Source organism: Pithys albifrons, chromosome 1 (genome assembly GCF_047495875.1).
Source record: "Pithys albifrons albifrons isolate INPA30051 chromosome 1, PitAlb_v1, whole genome shotgun sequence".
In the NCBI taxonomy this organism is placed as follows: domain Eukaryota; kingdom Metazoa; phylum Chordata; class Aves; order Passeriformes; family Thamnophilidae; genus Pithys; species Pithys albifrons.
The window spans coordinates 15,064,771-15,087,565 of record NC_092458.1 but is presented as its reverse complement, the minus strand read 5'-3'; the positions used below and the strand labels follow the sequence as shown (position 1 = coordinate 15,087,565).

Sequence of the window (22,795 nt, the reverse complement as noted above, 5' to 3'; positions counted from 1 at the left end):
AGTATGTATATTCGTAGCAGCCAAGAAACAATCTAGGAACCAATGATAAGGTGTTTATGGCATTCTTGACAATTCCCTTCCTCCCTAATCCTGGTGTGCATCTTTGCCTTTAGGCATTCTGTAATATTTATTTGGCAAAATGCCAACAACCTAACTTCTACAACCGTGCTTATTAACATGCATTCATTTTTTGAAGTTCTTCTTACCCAGCCCTCACAAAAGTTATCGTCTGAAAGAAAGAATAATCCAGAGATCTTAAGCGAAGAATTTTATTTGAATTCTCTCTTAAAGATTTGTGTTTGATCTTTTCTCAAATGAGTAACACCGAGGGAGAGAGACATGATGTAACTTAACCCAGAAAGAATGACATTTTACTTTAACTAATGTGCCAAAGTTCTTAGCCAAAATCTTTCTTTCTGACTCAGTTATATGTAAAGTGCAAAATTCTTAGCAAAGTGCTGATAATTTGCTTTATGGTTCAGAAAATAGTTTAGTTGTGTCAGCTGGAATGACAGACATATCCAAAATTGGAGCTACTGGAAGCAGATTTACTTATTTGATTTTTAAATCTACATTATGATTGATCCTATCATATCTCCCCAGAGAGCTGGGAAAAAACTAAAAAAACTAGTGGTAATGAATAATAATAACAATTATGTTTTAGTATCTTGCATTATTATCTTGGGGAAGGCTACTTAGATATCCTGAATTTGATTCTAGTCTGTCTAATTGCAGTCTTTCACTTAGGATTAATATAAGCCCAGATAAATTCCATTAGGAAATAATTAACCAAAACAACAAGTCATATACTAGGCTGATAGAAAAGTACATTTATTCAAGATTTAAAATAGCTGATGTGAACATGAGGCAGTGATTATACCTGGTTTTGTGCGAAAAAAGAAGGATCACAAAGAGGAGCTTAGGTAAGGAACAAGAGCTAGAGGATATGTAACTGACTGGAAAAAAACCAAGATTTTTGGATGAAGTGGATAAATTTGCACTTACAAAAACAAATTCTAGTGTGCTATTTTCACTTTTTTTTTTTAATATGCTTAAAAATATGGTTGAAATTTGAGGACTGGGGTAAGAGATAATTTTAATTTTAAACGCTTTTGTTTTTCTTTTTGACTGGATGTTGGAAATTCAAATTATAAATACCTATAGATATTTATATAGGCAGAATTTTAATATGGAATATTCCATCAAAATTTTGGTTCTGCAGACTTATCTGTCAGATTATCTTATTTCCTCCTTAGAAATTTGCAAAAGAATTTTACCCCCTCAGATGCAAACACACACATACACACACTCAAGTGCATACCCCTCCCCCCTCCCCCTATTGCTGTGTCCTTAGGATATTTCCTTTGTGTGTTAAAGAATATATTAACATTTTTATGATAAATTTTCTGTATTTCTTCAGCTAGTATTGCAAGAGATTTCTGATGCTTCATGAAAAATAACACAACAAAAAAATTATTTTCTCTTAAGTTTTGTTCATTTTTTTTGAGGGACATTCTAAAATACTTCGTCTGTTTGCAATTATTTTACCTCTCTTTCTTTTCAGTGGTGACATGCAAATACAACCTCAACTGGTCATCAGTTTTGCATTTTGTAAAACCCATAGAATTATCCAAAAAGAAGGAACATTACACGAACCTGGTTTGCTGCACATCCTAATTCGGCAGTGCCTTAGATAACATTCTTCCGGAGGCGCTGCCTGCAGACTCGCTGTCTTCGCTGGAAAGATGACATAATTTATCCTGGGTTGATTAACAGCTAGGGGATCCATTAGGCTTTCAGGGCTAATGGCTTTGGAAGAAGAACATAAACTCCTGGCTTTGTGCTATTAGGAAATCTAATTCCAGTTTCTTATATTAGCTGCACACGCACTTGTGGCTACATCATGAACAGCTATCCAGGTTTTTCTAGGAATTCTGTCTTTAAGGCCAGTTATCTGAGCTGCCTTGTAGACAGGACATAAGTCCCACATCAAAATATTTTTGTTCATTAAAAAGATTTGAGTACAACTGGTGTCAGTGAATCTACTACCAAAAAAGTAGTGCCATTTTACATGAAGTTTTAATAGAACAAATTAGTTTTCAGTATGGTACAAAGTACCTTTAAGTAAAACATTATTTTTGAGACACTTAACAAAAGAGATGTTAAAGGAAATACTTTTTTATTATTAAAAACTGTTATTATTAATTAATACCAATGTTAACAGACATCTTTAAAATATGTAGGGAGATTACCATGTTTCAAATGTGATGATATCTTGGGATAAGTTTAACCAGACCACTGCCAGCATCACTGATTTCTCCAAAACACAAGTGGGAAACAGCTGTCTGGGAAATAGTAATAGTAATAATATTTTCTTTTTTATTTAGTCTTTTCCCCCCAAGTAGCTACTGGGAAAATCAGATTTCTACTTGAAACATAAGACAGGAAGATGCTTGTAAAGCACTTAGAAATTCAAATTGGATTTGTTATTAGTGGAATGTAATTCTCACTAGAGAAGCCAATTTGTTCTTAAAGATTACCTCCATAAATAGCCAACTGTTTACAGAATCTTGTTTATGCTCATACAGAAAACATATTTAATATATAAAGCCAAGAACTCATGGTTATTGTTATTTAAATATTAAAAATCTAATTGAAAAATCATTATTAGTCTAGATCTAATTATTACAGGAAAAGGGTAAATAGTAATACGTGCAATATTTCCCTTCAGAGGTGATCTCTACAGTAATAATCATACAATTAAAATTATATCTTACATATTTATAGTTGCTATTCCTTTTCTCGAGGTTATGTTTACCTTTCCATTGCTCTCCCAATAGTTTCAGCTGCTGGAGAATGTAGCATCATGCTTCTGGAGTTCTTATATCATCTTGATGTACCTGGGTTTTTTCCACACTTTAGGATTAACTTGGTGTCAGTTTCATGTGTTTGTTAACAGACATTTACATTTTTGCTTTTTCTTCACTGGCTTCCACATCACATCTGTCTGTTGCATATTGTAGATACTATTTCTTCTTTATCTTTGTTGCCACTAAAACCAATTTTTTTCCACCTTCCTTAACATTTTTTAAGTGGCCCTTTATGAAATACTTTTACCTGTGAGCTTTCCAGTGCCAGAGTGCCAGACCTGTACCCCGCATTTTATCACTCTATGTCTGTACTTCTCTACCCCTTCACTCTATATCTCAGCTTCTCAAGCCCTTTTCTATTGTGTGTACCAGTGCAGTGTTTCTGTATACTACACTGCTGTGTTAATACCTACTACAGCTGTAAAACTATGGTATCTTTATGAAAATAAACAAAAATAAAACAAATTAGCCAAAGTTACTTCTTCAAGTAGAGAAATTTATGTCATGCTTACACCAAGTAAAACAAAACTGCAGCCATATCAAGAAAAGTTCAGACACAGCAAATCTGACAAAACTCAGTCCTGAGACCTTGAAAATACAGTAGAACACCTATGGCCTGTTAGTAGCAGTGAAACTATTACAAGGCTACACAACACATAGAGTACATATCACTAAATTTTCATTTAGGTACTTTTAAGAAAAAAATAAATTTTCTCGACTTCCACTATTGGTGAATGTTACAGTATGAGAAACTAACCTGTCTTTTAATAATTTCTATGTCATGATTCTTATTAAGAGATCTCAAGCAAACATGTACGTTTTTCCCCTAAGGGAAGAAGAATTAATGAAAGAAATAACTCACTAGAGATTAAATCTGGAAAATCACCTAGAATAATTGTACAGCTTTAGTTTATTGCAAAATGGGAAGCTGATAAAATAAAGCAAAAAGAAAGAAAAAAAAAAAGAAAAGTAACTTCTATTTAAAGCACTCAGGTACCTTGACAGATGACATAGATATTATTTACTCCATTGCTGAAGCACTAATTTCAATATCTGAGGTATTACTTCTGAGGTGTGGTAATTTTATGCACCTGTGCTACTCTAAGGTTTTAAAAAGAAGCTTCCAGAGTGATGGCAAGAGTACTGAATTTTATTTTTCATCATGGTTTCAAAAATTCCAAAGATTGTTTGTCCAGGTGGAGAATGGGCAGAGATTCCTAGCCTGTTAGATATGTTTAATAAGAGGAGGGTCATACATTACTTTTTTTTTTAATTTTCACAAGGAAATAGCAATGAGACTTTAAAATAGCAAAGCAGTATATATAATTGACTTAGACTTCAGTGCATCCTATGGTTCACAGCAGTGCATAAAATATTTAGGAACAAAAGATTAGGATATGATATACTTTGGATTAAGTTCTTAATTGAGTAACTGAATTCATATCAGTGTGCAGTAGAATTTGTATCCACATAGAGCAGTGATAAAGAAATAGGCTCCATGCAACTGTGATTTGATGGAAGACTTCAGTCATTCTGCACAATGGTCCTGGATGAAGGACCAGGAGGATATGGATATAATGATCCCACTTATCCATTTAATAGGAAAGATGAAGGAAAGTGGAAAGTAAAGTGTCTGAGTAAAGATGGACACATTAAATATGGAGTGAAGTTTGACTGACCAAAGTTGTGCCCAGAAAACTCTAAAATATGCACCAGTTGGCCTTACCCTGCTGATGGGAGAAGGACTTTTTTCCACTAATTTTAGTGACAGATTGCACTAATGGTGCTCTTAATACTCCTTTCCTGTCGCAGGTTTTGGCCTAGCTGTTGCCAACCCTGGACTGGCCCCCCTTCCCCCTCCCAGAACCTTCCCAGCAAAGGAAAGGGAAAAAAAACTGAAAAGAAACGCACTCTAAAGAAACTGAACTGAATAAAAAGAATAAATTATATTTACTAACATTTACAAACCACACTGTATACACAATACATAGGATCCCACCCCCCAGGGGAGAGGGGAAGGGAGAAAAGGGGATTGATTAGCCGGAAAATAGGGAAGACACCAACCCAACCCAAAGAAACCGAATGAATCAAAACAAACACAATTAAAAACCTCAAGGAAAGGGAACAAGAATGAAACAATCTCACCCAGGACAGGAGAAACACCAGGGACCGGAGGGACCAGACCTCCACCACCTCCCTCCAGCTCCTCAGCCAAGGAAGGGAAGCAGAACAAAACCACTCCCCCACTGCTACGTGGAAGACACGTGTGGAATACTTGTAACTTCCTTAGATACAATGGTTACTGAGGAAGCCATGGGTCAAACCATTACACCATTTTATCTCCAAAATTCTGTATTATCTAACTCAAAATAAAATAGGAACTGTCACAAATATTTTAATCTGTTCTGGCTACACATACAGCCTTTCTCTATTGCCTTCTGTCATATTATTTTCTGAATCAAGAGGACACTCTGCAGGGGCAGTACTGTATTGTATTAAGGTAAAATGAGGTATTAATATACCAAACAAAATGTATTTATGCAGAGTGGTACCTCACAAAAGAATGAGAACAAACAGTCAGGACTTCACATCTTACCAGAAAGACAGTATTGGCAATTGAAAGTTTTTATGAGCTGAGTCAAAAATGGGAAAAGGACAAGATTAAAATGGATAAATATTTAATTGAAATGCACACTGATGTTCAGGCAGACATAAGTGAGACAGTTCTTCATATTTTCTTCTTTATTATTTTTCTGCTCTATGTAAATTCTCTACTAGTGCTAGTGATGAAGTAACTCTTCTAAAGGCAGCATCACTAGCTAAAGTATCATAAAGATTTTTTGAATACTAACAAATATCTATGGCTTGTTACTTACTATAAAGGCAACTGGAATTTTCCTTTTGTAGGAATAAGCTCAAAAGTCTTTTCATCACTAGTACTGTTTATGCACACTTTAATTAATTCTAAAGTATCTTGTTGAATTGAAGCATTAATACTGTATTTTTATATTTAAGAATTTGGGTAGCGGAAATACCTCTTGTAACTGTGAAGTCTTGAATCCTTTCAACATTACACCTCTTGAATAGTCCAATACAGCCCTTTAGAATCATAGACAATCATAATTTATCCATACATTTCTCAAAACATTATTTTAAATTTAATTAGACTTTTTAATTAATTTTAACTTTTACAATGTTCCTTTTATTTCCATCCTAAATATATATTCACAGACTCACTATCTTTTCTTATATCAGCTTTGTTTCCAAGTAGCTCTTCACTCACACTTTTATGAAAAAGAATATTAAAATAAATTGTACTAAAATAAATTGAATATTCAAATTATATAAATACTGAAACATAACCTGAGTCCACTGGCATTTTCTTTTTTATTTATTCTTCCGTTTCTCTTTCTTTTTTTAATCTTTGCTTAGTCTAGGCAGACACTTTATTTTTAATTAACACATAGTACATGCAAAAGTCTCAGTATATTTACCTATGAATTATCCTAGGCATGGGATTAGAACCAGAAGTAAGTTTGGAATAGAATTTGACTTTGAGAAAGGATAAGCTATGGATCTTCATCCTTGAAGTCTTTTTGTTAGAAATAGATTTTTTTTTCTTCCTTCACAGGGAGGAAGGCAAATCTGTAGTGAGTAAAATGTTTTTCATAGAAGTGTGAACAGTATGAGGCATGCTGCATCTGCAGTGGCTGCCTGATTAATGTGGGATGCTTGTTTATAATTTTACTCTGGTGCATACGGCTTTTGGAAGGAAGGCTATTTCAATCTGTCTTGTCTGGACAGATACATTTATAAATAATAATGTCTGTACCAAACATTGCTCAGCTTTAATGTACTGGGAAGTTACAACAAAGGTTAGGATATTTGTAAGCATTTCAGGGTTTTGGAGTAGTTAGCTTTACATTACTATGCATTATCTTATATTTGTGTTGATATCTGATATCCAAGATGTTATTCTTCCATTTTCTATATGGAAAAGTACTATTAAGTTTTTAAGTCCAGAAGGAAGGGAAAGAATTTCTTAGGATCAAGTAGACAAATATTTTATTGCCCTTTTGATCACAATCAGGTTATGATTATCTCTTAGTCACCAGTACCATTTCAAGAAAACAGAATTTATAATTATTATACTTAATGAAAATAAACATTTTATTAGACTGAAGATATATACAGATTTTTATTTTTGGTTGAGCTATTTTGGGTTTTTTTTGGTCTTGTTTTTAATTTCTGCTACTGTAACACTGTAAGGTGGTGGCAGCTCAGGCTAACAAAAGGACAAAGAAACTCCTGATGGTTTCCTGGAAAACCCCAGCACCTGGGAGACACAGTTCCCAGAAACTGGTCAAGGGATTACAAGAACTAAGTGTTATGGAGATAGCACTGCCTTTCTTCACAAATCCTGTGGGATGGGGTCACAGGAAGACAATCCTTAGGCCTACATCACCTGCCTGTCACTCCAAAAGAATCAGTTAATTGACTATAGCCACCCAAACTGCCTAAGGAAAAAATTATAAAAAGCAAAAAGGGAGAAGAAGTTCCATCAAGCTCTGTGTAGATGGCCAACAGGTTGCCTTTTCTCCTTCCGCTCACTTGGGATGCCCTTGGGGTTGAGCAATCATCTTTATTGTCATATATATATGTATGTGTATATATATATATATATATATATATATATATATATGGGTTTCTAGATACAATTTTTTCTTTGCTTTATATTTAGTTTTATTCTTTGTAAGGGACTTTTGGTACTTATATTTTCTTCATTCTTAGTGAATTACTTTTCTGGGTTTTTAGTAAATTACTGTATGTTAAAATGTGTACTTAAGTGACATTGCTCAGTTACTTGGTTTTAATCTGTGTGCATATGTTTTGCTTTATTTCTTACATAGTGTTCTTAGTATTTTGTTGTGCTTTCAGAGGGTACACTCTGTTACTTTAAGGGTAAAGTAGGCAGTTAACTGCTATAACTGACAACCCAAACCTGTTTAATTGTCACAAATCTGTATTAATAAATGTGTTACTACATGAGCTACTACATTAGAGTTAGTCCATCTTTCTGGTCTCAGTCTCAGTCTCAGCCAGTAGTCTCAGTCGACAGCATAATAACTCATAAGAGATGGCTTTTCTCTGTTGCTGTTAGGTGCAGTCTCTGTAAAAAATATCAAATGTCTGTTAAGCAAAGGATCTCCTAAGAGACAATAGCAGACTGTTTTTGACTTCAGAAAAAAAGGCTTTGATATCTTGAGGGGACCTTAATAGACAAAAATGGATTAATACAGGGTGAAGAAAAAATTCTTCTTTTTCTGCCCCCCTTTTCATGTGACAAACCCTAAAAAGGAAGAGAGGAAAAAAGCAGATGAATTTTGGAAACAGTTAAAGACCTGTTCGAATTACCCCTATTATAGTCTGTCGGTAGGCATTGTGAAAGTCTAGACCTGTATGCCCATTGATCAGTGCTGGAATGTTCAAATTTTTATGTTTTCCAGATGCAAATTTCCACAGTATTTTTTTTAAAGTACAATGACAATGTAAGAATGAAATAAATTCCAGGAAAGAATAGCTATATTAAACCTGGATTTTATAAAGTATCTACTAGGTAGTTGGGCTGTATATGAAACTATTTAATTTTAATAGTTTATTTCAGAAAAGAAAAAGATCCTTTTTTAGTTAAAGGCTTTTGGGGTGAAGTAAGTCAGTGGACCATGCTTTTATTTTTCACCATTTAACTGGATTCTGTCAAATAAAATCTGGTAAGTAACTATTTGGGTTTTTGGGGGTTTTTTGTTTTTTTTTTTTGGTTTTTTTTTCAATTCCTGCAAGAAATAAATAGGTTATTTGGAAGAAGGATGAGGTCAGTATTTGCTTAGCCTCAAGGATAAATGCTTTCTCTTTCTTCAGTTGAAATAGATGATGATATTCAATTCTTGTTGCTATGTAAGGTCTTTTTCAAATGACAAGACATTCTACTTTTACTTCCCCAGATGCTAGACTGGAATTATAGAAAGTCCTTAAGCTTCTTTCATAATGCTAATTTTCACCTTGGTTTGTGAAGTTTTTTCTTGCGTTGATTTTGCTATAGATTTACACTAATTTTTGAAATTTTTAGAAATACCACGTGATTCATTGTATCTGAATAGCATATGTACAAAAGGAAGATGGAAAATATGAAAGAATAAAGAGGAAAATTTAAAAGAGAAAGACAAATATATGCTAACGTACAGATTTTATAGCATGTCATGTCTGAAAGAGTATCCAGATAGAGAATATTCCACTACTTACTTTGGAAGTCAAAGTACTGAAGTATTCATAAATCATGTAAAAAATAAGAAACAAAACCACCAGCACCAATAACAAAACCCTTTCAAACAAAGGAGGGAAATAACAACATTCATATAACTATAAAATGGAAACATAACACCTATGTAACTATCTCAGGAGAAGTGAAAAATTGTTAAAAACCGCAAAAGCCCCAAGTTAAAAGGATAGTTACAGTTCACCTTAAAAACAAAAGGAATATAAAGAATTCTTTTTCTCAAAGAGAAGAATTTTCATTAATTCAGCTTTCATTTGATTTTGTCATTAACAACATAGACCATGGAAGAGTGCATTGTGTACATTAAATGCACAAATTAGAATTCTCCAGTACCCTGAGTCTACTACGTTCAATCACTAGTCCTATATTCAACACAGAGCATTGTACTACCAGAACCACTGTGGATCAAATTAAGTATTCAGAGGAAAAGAGAAGAGAATAAAAAACTCAAAAGACTTGATAAGAAAGAATGTATAAACTGATACTTCTTATAAAAGAGAAAATTATGTCATAAAGCACTTAAAATGTGTACATGCTAAAGAAAATAAAAAAAAAGTGAAAAATCAGTTCTATATGTTAATAGCAAACTATCAGATGCAGTGTTTAAACTTCAACAATGAAGGGTCAGGTTATATATTAAGGTATTTTAATGACAGTAGAGAAAGTAGATTACCAGAATAAAATGCCTGAAGAAGTCATGCTGCCTAGCATTCTTCCAGGAAAACAAACAAACAAACAAACAAAAACATAAAAAAACCCAGCAGTCTGTCAGATATAAGATGAAAAGAGATGTATGAGATAAGAATGTCAATAATCGGAGGTGGCAGTAACATATATGATCTCTGTTTCAACCATAAGACTCTAAATACAACTATATTATAGTCTTCATGGTGAGAGAATGATTTCTAGATTAAGTTTTGGGAGATAGAATTTTCAATTCTTCTCTCTTACAATTTATTATGAAATTTAGGTAACTCACTTAGCCAGTATACCTAAATTAGGTAACTGGTTGACATAGCCTAGTCTATAGTCCGGTCCAAGAAAATTGTCCTAGATTAACATGAAACTCACAAATTAAAACCAACTCTATCCTTTAGGATTAATTTTTTCTCCAACTGTGTACCTTTCATGAATAACAAATACATCCAAAGTTTAAAAAACATTTTTCATGTGCAATTGTACCTTTAAGGTATAATACATCAATATTAACTTATCATACTCAGATATCATTGATAAAATAAGTTAATTTATGTTAAAAAAAATCAAAATAATGTTGAAATATCAAAACAAAGAAACATCCCCAAACCCCACAGATCAATAGATGAGTGAAACAGTTGTTACTTATTTGGCAATCCAAGTAATTTTCAAATTAATTTTCTTCTGAATCCACTTATACACACTAGAATGGCAGGACTGCTACTTGGATGAGCCCAAAGTAGACTCAACCACTTTATAAGTAAGCTAATAAGAAATTCTGCAGAATCATGTTTAAGCCAAAGTCAGGAATGGACAAAGTTCCTACTAATTTCCACAAGGGAAAAATCTGTTTCTTCGTTTGTGTTGTCAGTGTCTTTTCTTGAGTAAGTAGAAGATAATTGTTGAAAATCTTTGATAACAATCTTAATAAAAGCCATCTGACAACCAAAGAAAACTCTAAAAGAACATTACACAGTTATTTATGAGTGATGGGAGAAAAGCTGTTATTCATAACTACAAATTGCATGCAAATTATGGAACCAAGTGTAAAAGTACTTTGGTTAAATCTGCATTGCTTTTTGGAAACTGTTTAATATGCAACTATGGTAATGTATGCGACAGAAATCAAGTTACATCCCTAGGCATTTCTTTCAAAGAATTATCAAAAGCATCATGACACAGGCTGTAATATTCATGACAATACAGATTATAGTGTTATGCAGTTTGTTAAAATAGAACATTTCATATTCCTAGTAGAGATAAAGGAACATGGAGTTATTAAGATGCTTTAGGCCCTGAAAATTATTCTGTTATTATCATGTTTAGCTATGTTTTAAAACAAAGAAGAAATATAATTAGAAATATAAATGAAAATTTTTCATTCTTAAGAACATTGCTACAGTATCTAATTATATTGCAGCTTACAAAATCCTGTTTAAAGCATTCAAACATCCCTTTATAAACTTCTGCAAAAGCAGTGATCTTGGTAGTGAGTAGAGTTCTGCTCAGTTTTGCTATTAATCTGCTATAATTTTAGATTTCTCTAGTTTTTGTAGACAAGTTACAACAGGTTTGCACTAACAACCTTCTGTCCTTTTATTGTCCTTATATACAATGGAGTCTTACAAATCTGTATGAACTCAATATCTAGCTAACAAGTGCAAGTTTTTAGTATAATGACCATCATTTAAAGAAATATGTGATATCTATGTAGTATGTTGAGCATCCAGTACATTTTTTTCTTTTTAAATGTGTTACAATTCTATGGTATGGCAAAAATTATGTTGAAATTCTTTGCAATAACTTTATGCATATATATAAATGCATTTGTATGTACATAAAGCTCACAAGGAAAGAGCTCTAAGGTAAATTTATGCTTCTGCTACCACTAATCAGACCCTTCAGAAGGAAACACCCAATTACTGTTCATCCAGTTCTCTTTGGGACCTATTTCTTTTGATCTTTTATAGCAGCCTCTTTCCATTCCAGTGCCCATTTCCACATCCTCCCTGGATTATTTTCCACATCAAAGGATGTCTTTCTTCCCTCTGTAGATTTCTCAGTTTTGATCTCCCCACAGTCATCATGAGAAAGAAACAAAACTAATACTGATTATAAACTATGTCAACCTCTATTCTAAGCAGAAAGCTTATGAGGTCTTCACAGAAAGCAGTATCAACTAAAATTCTAAGATTCTAAAACTTTTGGTTTACCAAAATTTTTGCTGCCAAGAAAATTTTCATGAAAAGACATAAGATTACTCATTGTGAATATGTCATTTCCCCTTCATATTTAACCAACCACTGGTAATTCTTTTTCATTCAGGAAATCAATGTCATGAGAAGAGAAACTAATAGGCATTTTCACCTCTAGTGCTTTAATAAATAAATCCAGTTCCTGCATTTTAGCTGACAAGTTTGGAATTGATGTATGTTGTTCAACCCTACCAGAAGGAGCAGGATACTGAACTTGACGGTCACCAACATAAGTGACCTACTTGGAGATGTCAAGGTTGGAAGCAGCATGGACTGCAGTCCCAGTCCTGAGGGGTATGGGCCAGGTGAAGAGTAAAGTCAGGACCCTCAAAGTTAGAAAAGCAAAATTCCAGCTTTTCAAGGAGTTAGATGACAGAACCCCCTGGGAAAGTATCCTCAGGGGAAAGTGAGTGGAACAGAGCTGGCAGATATTTAAAGACACTTTCCATAGAGCAAAAGAGGTAGCAATTCCCAGGTGCAAGAAATTGAGCAAGGACAGCAGAAGACCCTTTTGTTTGCCTTACTGGGAATGGGATTATTTTCCACAGTTAAACTTCAGTGTATTATATTGTATATTAGTTTGCAGTTCAGTGGGTTGACCTAAGTAGATTTGATGCTCAGGTCCATTGCAACATTGAAATTCATGTTACCCTCTGTGAAGACAATTATGTTTCAAAAAATGAAAGTAAGGAATAAGCAAGAATTAGAACAAAATGCACATTAAAATGCTACCGTGATATGTATGCAAGCAGTGTCTGATGACATTGTAACTGCTATGAGACCAAGACAGGAGGTTCTTCTCTCTCAGATAGGCAAGGAAGAAAAATGAGACCTCAGTGAAAGTATAGGGCACCAGGAGTTGCCCCTACAAACTGTTAGAAGTGGCTGGGAGAAGAAATCAACCGTAAAGGGATCTCTTCTCTCTAGAAGAAAAAAAAGCTAGCATTTTTCCTAGGAAAAAGGAAAGTAGTTTTTCTATACAAGTTTTGACACTGGTGCAGCTAACGTGTGCTAAACACAGGAGCTTGAGTTGTGGGCACTTCTCACACCACGACGTCCTTATGCCATATCTGTGTGAAATTAACCTTTTCTGGTTAAGCCTCATGACATTTTCCTGGAAAAGGAAACGTTACTGAGGAAGGCTGGTACTCATCTTTATGATGTCTTGGGGAAGAATCTGAGGGTGAGTAGTATAGCTGTTGAGACTGGATATGTGGATATGTAAATTCAGAACTCCAGTTCCAGTAACAACTCTACAATTTGAAACAAAATGCTGTCTGAATACAAACTGCATGGGTCTTCCTCTGGTATCTGCACAGCACATGGAAAAATAGGCTGTAGTGGTTTTTTTCTTAATCACTTCTGATAACTTTCAGCTTGCACTACATTTCCATAAACGGTAGTTTCAAGTGAAACTGTGCAGGTCAAAAGGTATTAAAATCTGTCTCTGTGGAGTGCCATTGTCTTTCATGGTGCCAATAGAGTTTAGAAAAGATAAAAGTGTTTTCAAGGAATTTGTCACGGAATCAATCAGGTTGGAAAAGACGTCCAAGATCATTGAGTCCAATCTGTGACTAACACCATGATGTCAACTAGACCATAGCACTGAATGCCATGTCCAGTCTTTCCTTAAACGCCTCCAGGGACAATGACTCTACCACCTCCTAGGGAAGTCTATTCCAATATTTCATCACCCTTTTCATCAAAGCAGTTCCTTCTGATTTCTAGCCTGAATCTATTCTTGCACAGCCAGAGACTGTGTCCTCTAATCATGTTGCTAGATTCCTGGGAGAGGAGGCCAACTCCCACCTGGCTACAACCTCCTTTCAGGTAGGTGTAGAGAGTAATAAAGTCTCCACTGAGCCTTCTTTTCTTCAGGCTAAACAACCTCAGATCCCTCAGCTGCTCCTCATAGGATTTACTCTCTAAGTCCTTCACTAGCTTCATTGTTCTCTGGTCTTGCTCCAGTACAAACATGTCCTTCCTGAACTGAGAGGCTGAGAACTGGACACAGGACTTGCTGTAAGTACAGTACACATAGATGAATAGATACACATGCAGACATACAGAACAACACAAACAAGGCACAGTCAGCATGCAGAGGCTGCATCAATGGCTTCATCTTCCTCTCTGATCAGGATAAAGGTCTGTTAAAGGTAATATATATGTATGTGTACACAAAGGTGCAGTGTGGATCTCTCCAATAACAACTCAAACACTCATTCTGGTCAGTAGCTGCCACTGGACTCAGTGTGCTCTCCTCCTCAGGGCCTTTAGGGCTACTCTCTGTGCAAAGGAATAAGATGGACCAGGGCACAACTGAGGCACCTTCATGTCATCATTCCTCTGTACTTCCTTCTGTGTGAAGCATAATTTTTCTGTCAGGTGTGCACACATTATTGAGGACACTGAAGTCCGTATTTTAAAATACACCTTTATTTATTAAAGTACAAAAACATAGGAAAATTGCAGTACAAATCTAAGATAAGTAAAAAAAGTATATATTTTTAGCAGGCAATATTGGTATTCCTTTATTCCATTTAATGTTTTTCGTGTTAATTTTTATTAGTAACTTTACTTTTTAAAAGTGTACAATTAAAAAAGAAGGTAGTCATCCACACATCAAAACACACATTGTCCCTCCAAGTTAGAAATCTGTTTCATAATACTATTTAAGAAAGGACTTACCATTATTTTTCTTTAGAGATAATAATCTTATCAGGCTCAAGGTCCATCAACCACTGCCTTTGTCAGGATATAGTTTAGAAAAGTACTGTGAACACTCCTGTTTGAATTGCTCCCATTTATTCGGGTAGGCTTTTGATTGAGACCATAGAGGTCTCATTATTAAAGTTTGCTATATGATGAATAGACTCTGTGGATAGTTTAAAAAAGCAACCAACACATGTGTCTCTCACCAACTGTGGAATTGTCCAAATGATTTACAAAGATTGACGAGCACTGACTGTGTCACACTACAGTATATGGAAATGCCCTTTAATCTATTATGGATTAATGTCATGTGTATTCTGGCACAGTAAAGGAAAATAAAACATTTTCTTTTATCTCCCTCATAATTTAAAAGCTTTGTTTTGCCTTATTCCCTTACTTTCTCCCTTTATCATTACCTCATCAATGAAATGGAAGAGCATCCAGAAAGATGCAATTTCCTAGACTTCTTTACCTATTTGTTCTATTGTCTTTTTACTCTGTCCCCATCGTTTATGCTAACCTGGATGTTTTTAGTCCTTGTTCCCTATTTACTCCTGCTTTATAAATCTTTTATGATGTTATTCCTTGTTTTCTGTCCAAACCAAGATTTTTTCTCAGCTATAAGTTTCCAGTGTCACAGGAAAGCAAAATCAATTGCTATTCTTTCACAACTAAAGCCACTATCTACTTACATAAGTTGGAGGCTTTATTCAAGTCATATGTTCATACATCCTTGATCCACAGAAACTAAAACTTTTCTGTACATTCCCAGACCATTTTGTTCTTTCTACAAAGTACTTTCTGTAACCATACAACTTGTGGTTATAGAAAGGTAAATTAAGCAAATATATATTTTCATGACATCCTGGGCTCATCAAATGGTAAAGTTCAAGTGCCCTGCTGTGGGCACGCACATCTTTTGTTGGATTAGACTGCTCAAAGACCCATCAAAATCTCACCTTGAATACTTTCAGTGACAGGGTGTCCACAACTTGAACAACTGAGAGACCTCTCCTTGTGTCTTACCATCTTCATAACAAGAAATTTCTTCCTGATGTCCAAACTAAATCTACCCTTTTTCAGTTTAAACCCCATAACCATTATCATGTCACTACAGGCCTTGGTAAAAATTCTTTCTTCATCCTTATAGTGCCCTTTATTTTTTGAAAGGCTGCAACAAGTTCTCCCTGGAGCATTCTCTTCACCAAACTGAACAATTCAGACTCTCTCAATCTTTCTTCAGAGAGGTGTTGCAGTCCTCAGATCATTTCCATGACCCTCAACTAATATGTCCACCATAGTGGAGTAGAAGGGGAAAATCACCTCCCTCAGCCTACCAGCCACACTGCTTTTGATGCAGCCCATGATATGTTTGCCTTTCTGGTCTGCAAGTGAACATTTCTAGCTCATGTCTCTCCAATTTTTTAGCCACTATGATGAAACTGTTGCACAAGTCTCTTCTCATTCTATTCATCCCCCAGCCTATATTGATACTGGGGATTGCCCTGACCAAAGTACAGGACCTTGCATTAGGCTTTGTTGAACTTCTTGAGGTTCACATGGGTCTACACCTCAAGGCTGTCAAGGACCCTCTGGATGAATCACTTGCACTACTGAGCTTAGTACCACCTCCAAGCTGACTGATGTTGTGCACATTCCCTTTATCACTGATGAATGGATTAAATAGTATTGATCCCTCACACATACACCAAGGGAGCCAGGGACTTAGAAACCTGCTCAAACACCTCATTGATATCTCACAACTCTTTCACTCTGCTCAGCACCTGGTCACTATTTTATGGAGGGAAATGTTAGCTAAAAGTGCTGCTCTTGAAAGTTTGTTAATCCAGCCAATTTTTTCTCATAAACTTAGCCTACCTTAGCTACAGTCAAGAGATGTAATAAAAAACAACACCAAAATAACATGGAGGAGCCAATTGACCAATTGAAAGTTAAGTATTAGGTTTCCTTGGGCTTTTGTACAAATTAGAGGGTTTTGTTTTGGTTTGGGTTTTATAATATTATATATATGTTATATATATTATTATATTATTATATGTTATACCACACTTTCATTTGCAGTTATAGTCTATAGATTGACAGTTTTAGAGGAAAATCTCTTTAATATATCTATTCCCTTTGCATTTACAAGACTGATTTTTCCCTTCTTTTTGTGGAAAACCCCCCATCTCCCGTAAAAGAGAATGGGAAGAAGAAAACATGGCTTCAGATCCATGCCCCTTCTCAAATTAAGTCATGAAGCTACCATTATTTTTGTTAACTTCTTAACCTAGACCTGCTGCAGATAACAGAATTTCTGTCATAGTGGAGGAAGTTTTGTGGCCTGATGCCATATAAAAATATATGGTAACTGTGGGGGTCACAGTGAGTGCATCCCTTAAGGAAAGCTGTTTGGAGTGCACCTTAAAGAGATGAGAGCTACCTGTGGTGTGTGTGTGGCTTGTAGCCAATGAGAGGCTGTGGTGTATGTGAGGTGAATTGGTTAACCAATTATGTGTGGCATGTTGGATGTGAGAGGGCATAAAAGGTGTGGATGTTACTGCATGAGGATTAGACCATCTAATAGGAACTTCTTCTACTGCTACTACTATGTGCTGTGAGGAACTGTCTCTTATCTATCTTGAATTAACTCTCTAAGTTGTGAGCCTTCTGATCAAGCCTTCTGATGTCTGCTGTGCCTGAGCTTTTCTGACCGCCATCCACGCTGCGCCCCTGCTCGGGACTAAGGGGCTGCCCCAATACATGGTGACCCCTATAGGTAACTTTTTTTTTTTTTTGACAATAAGAGATACACAAGTTATACTCACTAACAGAAATCACAGAACAACATTAGGAATTAGTCTTCTCCTTCCAACAACAACTGATGAACATCCTTATTAAAGCAGCATAACAAAGTACGTTGACAATTTGGATAAACCTTACATGCACCAGAGTATTTAAATCAGGTTCTTCTGTTAACAGAAATCCTTTTATTCACTCTACAAATGTCAACCTTTTAGGGTATTAATTGCCATTTAGTTTTACAATGTCATTTATGCCTCCTATTGCACAGTGCTGGGCAAAGTATTTAACAGCCATCCCCCATTACATATTCAAGATTACAAATGTAGTATGGTAAATTGTTTGTGAAACACTTACTAAGAATAATATTAAGAACTGTTCCCCTGGAGGGGGATGATTAAATAACAGTGAAGGCATACCACAAATGCAGCAGCATGATGATTCTTTGATTCATTATCATCAAGGTGAACATGGCTTTTATAAATTCTAAAAAAAACAAGCAAAACCCCGACAACTTTAAAATAATTGCATCTTTGTAATTCCTCAGTAGACCATATCCTGTTGCTGTTTCTCATATGCTAGAGATCAGCTGGTGGTTCAGTGAAAAGATAAGAATTTTATTTTTTTTTCTTCTGTTTTTATGTTACTTTGAGCTGTTATTATCCATCTCTTCCTCTGTTAAGCTGTTGAGTAAATTCACATAGGCCATAGCATGGTATTTAATAGTAGTCATTGTACTTTTCCTTAATTTTTAAGAAAACAATTTACTTCTCTATCATTCTCACATCTCTAATTGAAATACCACAGTTTTCTTAACTTCAAAGTGGCCAAGATTTTATCCTCTGTTCTTTCCAAGTACGTAATGTTGAGAAATACCTTGAATAAAGTACTACCTCTTCTTCATTTTTATTACTATAAATTTAGAAAGAATTTATAAGGTTAAAAAGGATTCCAAAGCTGTAGTTATTTATGTTGTGGAGGTGAAAAGAGCTTCCCTTTTGTAAGCTTCAAGTTAGAAAGACTGAAGTACTGAGACAATCTAGCTGTGTAAATAAGTGTAAATGTGTAAAGAAAGGGGAAAAAGTTGACACACACGCTTTCTAAATGATGAACTGAGACAAACATGGATTTTTCTCTCCAATTCCTGTCATCAAAAGAGTAGACCTACATGAAAGATAATTGCCTAGACTCCTGTGAGTAACTGCTTTGACCTAAATGGCTTCAATTTTCAGCTCTTTAGCTCAAAGCATTGCAGTCTCCCCTTTCAGTTCATAACCTTCCACCTACATGCCCCTACATACCATTCTAACTACCTTTTACCCTCATATTCCCAATAATACTTAATCATCTTGTTTTGTAGTTCCTACTAGTAGTAGGAAATTCTTCATGACTGTTTACAATGTAAATATGGTTATAATGCAAGTTTGAAGAAGTGGTTCCAATTAACATTTGTATTGCCTTTTTTTTCCTCTCCCACATTACACATCTTGCTTCATAATTTTTATTTTGAAAACTTATACTATGAAACAAACAGAATTTAAAAAAACTAGCATTAACAAAGTAGCCATAACAATTTCACAATTATGCAAATACACACAGACTTAGAAGTCAGTTAGCTCTGCAACATCTGCAACTGATGAAAGCATGATATAATTGAACACTACTACTATAACAAATCAGAGCAAAAAACTGAAGAGATATATACAGTTGGTTTGGAATAGGCCTTTGGAAGGAGAGGTTGTTGGACTGGAGTAGATGCCAAGAAGAAAATATTCATCTGGAGACATACCCATTTTTTCTCTTTGCTATGGATCACTGGAAAGATATTTTTCTATCTTCTCCTTTTTTCCTTTTTTAAAAAAATCTTTGTTTATTTGTCCCTTTGGGTTTATTTTCCATTGTCCTGTCAAAGGTAGCTTTTACTGCTACAGTTGATGGGTGATGTCAGCTACAGGACCGACAAATAAATTTTTGTACATGTTGGCTGTCCCAACATCCTCTATGGAACCTTCCTTTTCCAGTTGAAGGAGAGAAATAGGCCAATTTATCCACTCTTAATGTAGAAACCTAAGGCAGATCAGATAAACTGTTCCAGAAATGCTTATTTTTTCTTTGATTTTAAAGGACTTGGTGACTGTTTAAAATGTAAATAGATCCCCTACAGACACCTAAACTCACCTATAATGAATGTAGAAATGTTCTTTATGCAATCTTTCAATTGTGATGGACTAGTAGAACTTACATGTCCTGCTCAGGACATGTAAATCACATGTATGGTTTATCTCACAGTGTTTGTGATAGATATAGTATTACATGTGTGTTCTAATGTTTTGGGTTTTTTTTAATTTTATGAAAACAAACAAGCATATTTGAAAACTAACATATATTTTTTTGCTAAAATGCAAAGGGTTTACTTTTTCTCAAATCAAAATTTTATTAATTGGTACACATTTTTTTTTTTCCACAGAAAAGAAAACACCTACTTTTGGTGTTACAATTTTTAAACTCAGAGTTTTTTTAACAACGAAATTTACATTTTTCTTCATAAACATTTCTAGGTTTTCTCCTCACACAAAAAATCTCAGAATATCTCCTGTAATGTACATGCATATATTTTATACACCCCAGTCCTTGATGCTGAATTAGAGGAAACAATTAAAGTAAAAAAATGCCAGTCTCCATCCAGAGAGACACTGTTTGATCTCAGGGCTGCGTAGCAGAAATCTATTGAACTTCAATTCAACAAGGAGAAATGAGATGTTTTATCATTTTCCTTTTAAAAACTCTGTGAAAGCCATAGCTGGAATAGAACCTTTCCTCCTGCCCAGGCTGGTGTAAATAGCGTGTTGAGTGTACAAGATTTACTTATTGAGGTGGTCAGGAATCTGACCATGTGACCTTAAAGGGGAGGATTACTTAGCTCAGTAAGTAGAGGCTAGGGGTCAGTGCAAGACCTATGTAAATCTTCTTGAAGAAACAAAGATGATGAAGGCAAAATGTTTTTGTTATTGCCAAGCAAACCAGAAAGGGACAATGTTGTTATTTGTATTTCTTAAACTTGTCATTAGGAAACAAAAAATTCACTGACAATACAGTGCCCGTGCTGAAACAGGTTACAGAGGCAGATTGTGGAGATTCGCATAATTCAAAGTCTTTTAGCTAGAAAATCTTGACTGTAAATACGCAGCTAAAAAGTCCAGTAAAAAATTTAGTCTTGGTTAAAATTTTCCCTGGTTGAACTGATCTTGAGTGGTGATCCTTGGTGAGAGTCTTAGTTTGAGGAGAAAGTAGGACTTGGAGATATCCTGAGGCTCCTTTCAGTGATCATTTATACGCTTCTATTATTTTGTTCCTTTTATTTGTTCTTATTTTTTGCAAAACTCTTATCTCATTGTAATGTAACGTTTCACCATTGATAGTTGCACCTTCACCTTTTATGTTTGGAAATGCATGGTGTTCCTCATAAGAGGAGAAAGAACACAAGAGAGAATTAAGGATAGACAATACAAGTCCTTTACAGACTTACAAAATAGTCTATATATTATTGTTTGAAAGAGAAGAAACAGAGCACTGGGGACAGAAAAATGTTGTCCAAAGGAACTCTGTATGAAGCTAATACTAGGGTAACTGAACAGTTAGTCAGAAATTCTTATTAAAAAGTAATAAAAATTAAAAATTATGATTAGTGCTTTTCAGAAACTTTTGATAAAAATCAAGCCTCATTAAATACACTTTCTATCTACTTATTTGTTTCTAAACAGATTATAAATGTGTATATTAAAGTGTGTAGATGTAAAATGCATCTATTTAGAAATTAATAATTTTATATTTATCTATTCAATTGAGTTAATCAGTGCATTTAGATGAAAAACAAGCCCGCTGACAGATCTCCAAATGCCATTGTTGGTAGTAACACTGCTCTTTTACCTTTCCCAATGCTTTCAGTGCTACCCAGTTTATAAAATGCCTTTGCAATAAAATTTTCATGTGACACACATTTATAGGCTAGTAAATAAAAATTAGGTATAAATTTGATAGAGTGATCCAAACTATTCTGATAAATAAGCAGTGTTGAGCCAAATATATTTGAGTAGAAGAATCTTGATATAATAACATTTTTGGTGGAAAGAACAGGAACAATGTTTTTACGACAGGGAACTTGTTCATAAATTACCTCTTCCATATAAATTCTATGTGCAGTGTTGTAGTGTATAAAGGTTACTGCAATCCTTCATATGCAAGCTTGTGTTCAGGAATCAACATCAAAAGTAAATCTATGATCATCAAAAGTTACCTTCTGTGAATGCAGATTGCAGAATGATTCCAAAAGTCAAAATTATGTTTTTTGAAAGCTATCTGATCTCATTTTAAATTCCACTTCTTGGCTTATCCACCGCCACCTGTGTTGAGGGTTTCAATGTTTAATTATCTTCACTGCTAGGAAATTATATCTTATTTAACCTCAACTTCAAGACATTGTATCATGTCTTCTCTTTATATGCAAGACTAAAAACAAGACTGTGATTGCTTATGCATAGTGCATAGTGACCAAGTTATATGTTTCCCATACTTCTCTTTGACAACTCAAAGCCCATCCAGCCCAACTTTAAATGTTTACAGGGGTGGGATATCCACTAAGCTTGGGCAACCTGTTTCAGTGTTTCTCTACCCTCATTATTAAAAAATTCTGTCTAATATCTAGCCTAAATCTACTCTCTTTTAGTTTAAAATCATTACACCTTGTGCTATCAACAAACAACAAACCTACTAAAACATCTGTCTCCATCTTTCTTATAAGACTCCTTTAAATACTTAAAGGCTTCAATGTAGTCTCCCCAGAGCCCTCTCATCTTGAGACTGAAAAGAAAACCATTCTCAGCCTGTTACAACAGAAGAAGTGCTCCAGCCCTCTGATATTTTTGGTGGCCCTCCTCTGAGCCTGCTCCAATAGGTCCATGTCTTTGCTGTGCTGAGGACTCCAGAGATGGATGCTCTACTCCATGTGGAAATTCACACTAGACTGGAGTAAAGGGACAGCTGAGTGCTTTGTTTAATGCAGCCTAGGTTACAACTAGCTTTCTGTCCTGTGAGTGTGTATTAGCTGCACATTGTCCAGCTTTTCTTCC

At 34.9% G+C, this 22,795-nt stretch overlaps 1 long non-coding RNA gene across 1 annotated transcript; it reads right to left on the bottom strand.

The window, feature by feature from the left end:
• Positions 1-1,745: 1,745 nt before the first annotated feature.
• Positions 1,746-5,044, bottom strand: LOC139678681 (uncharacterized). Its single transcript, XR_011699071.1, has 3 exons — positions 5,016-5,044; positions 2,819-2,916; positions 1,746-1,809 (listed from the first exon to the last, which is right to left on the bottom strand). It is a non-coding gene; the product is annotated as an uncharacterized lncRNA (long non-coding RNA).
• Between the last annotated feature and the right edge of the window lie 17,751 nt (positions 5,045-22,795).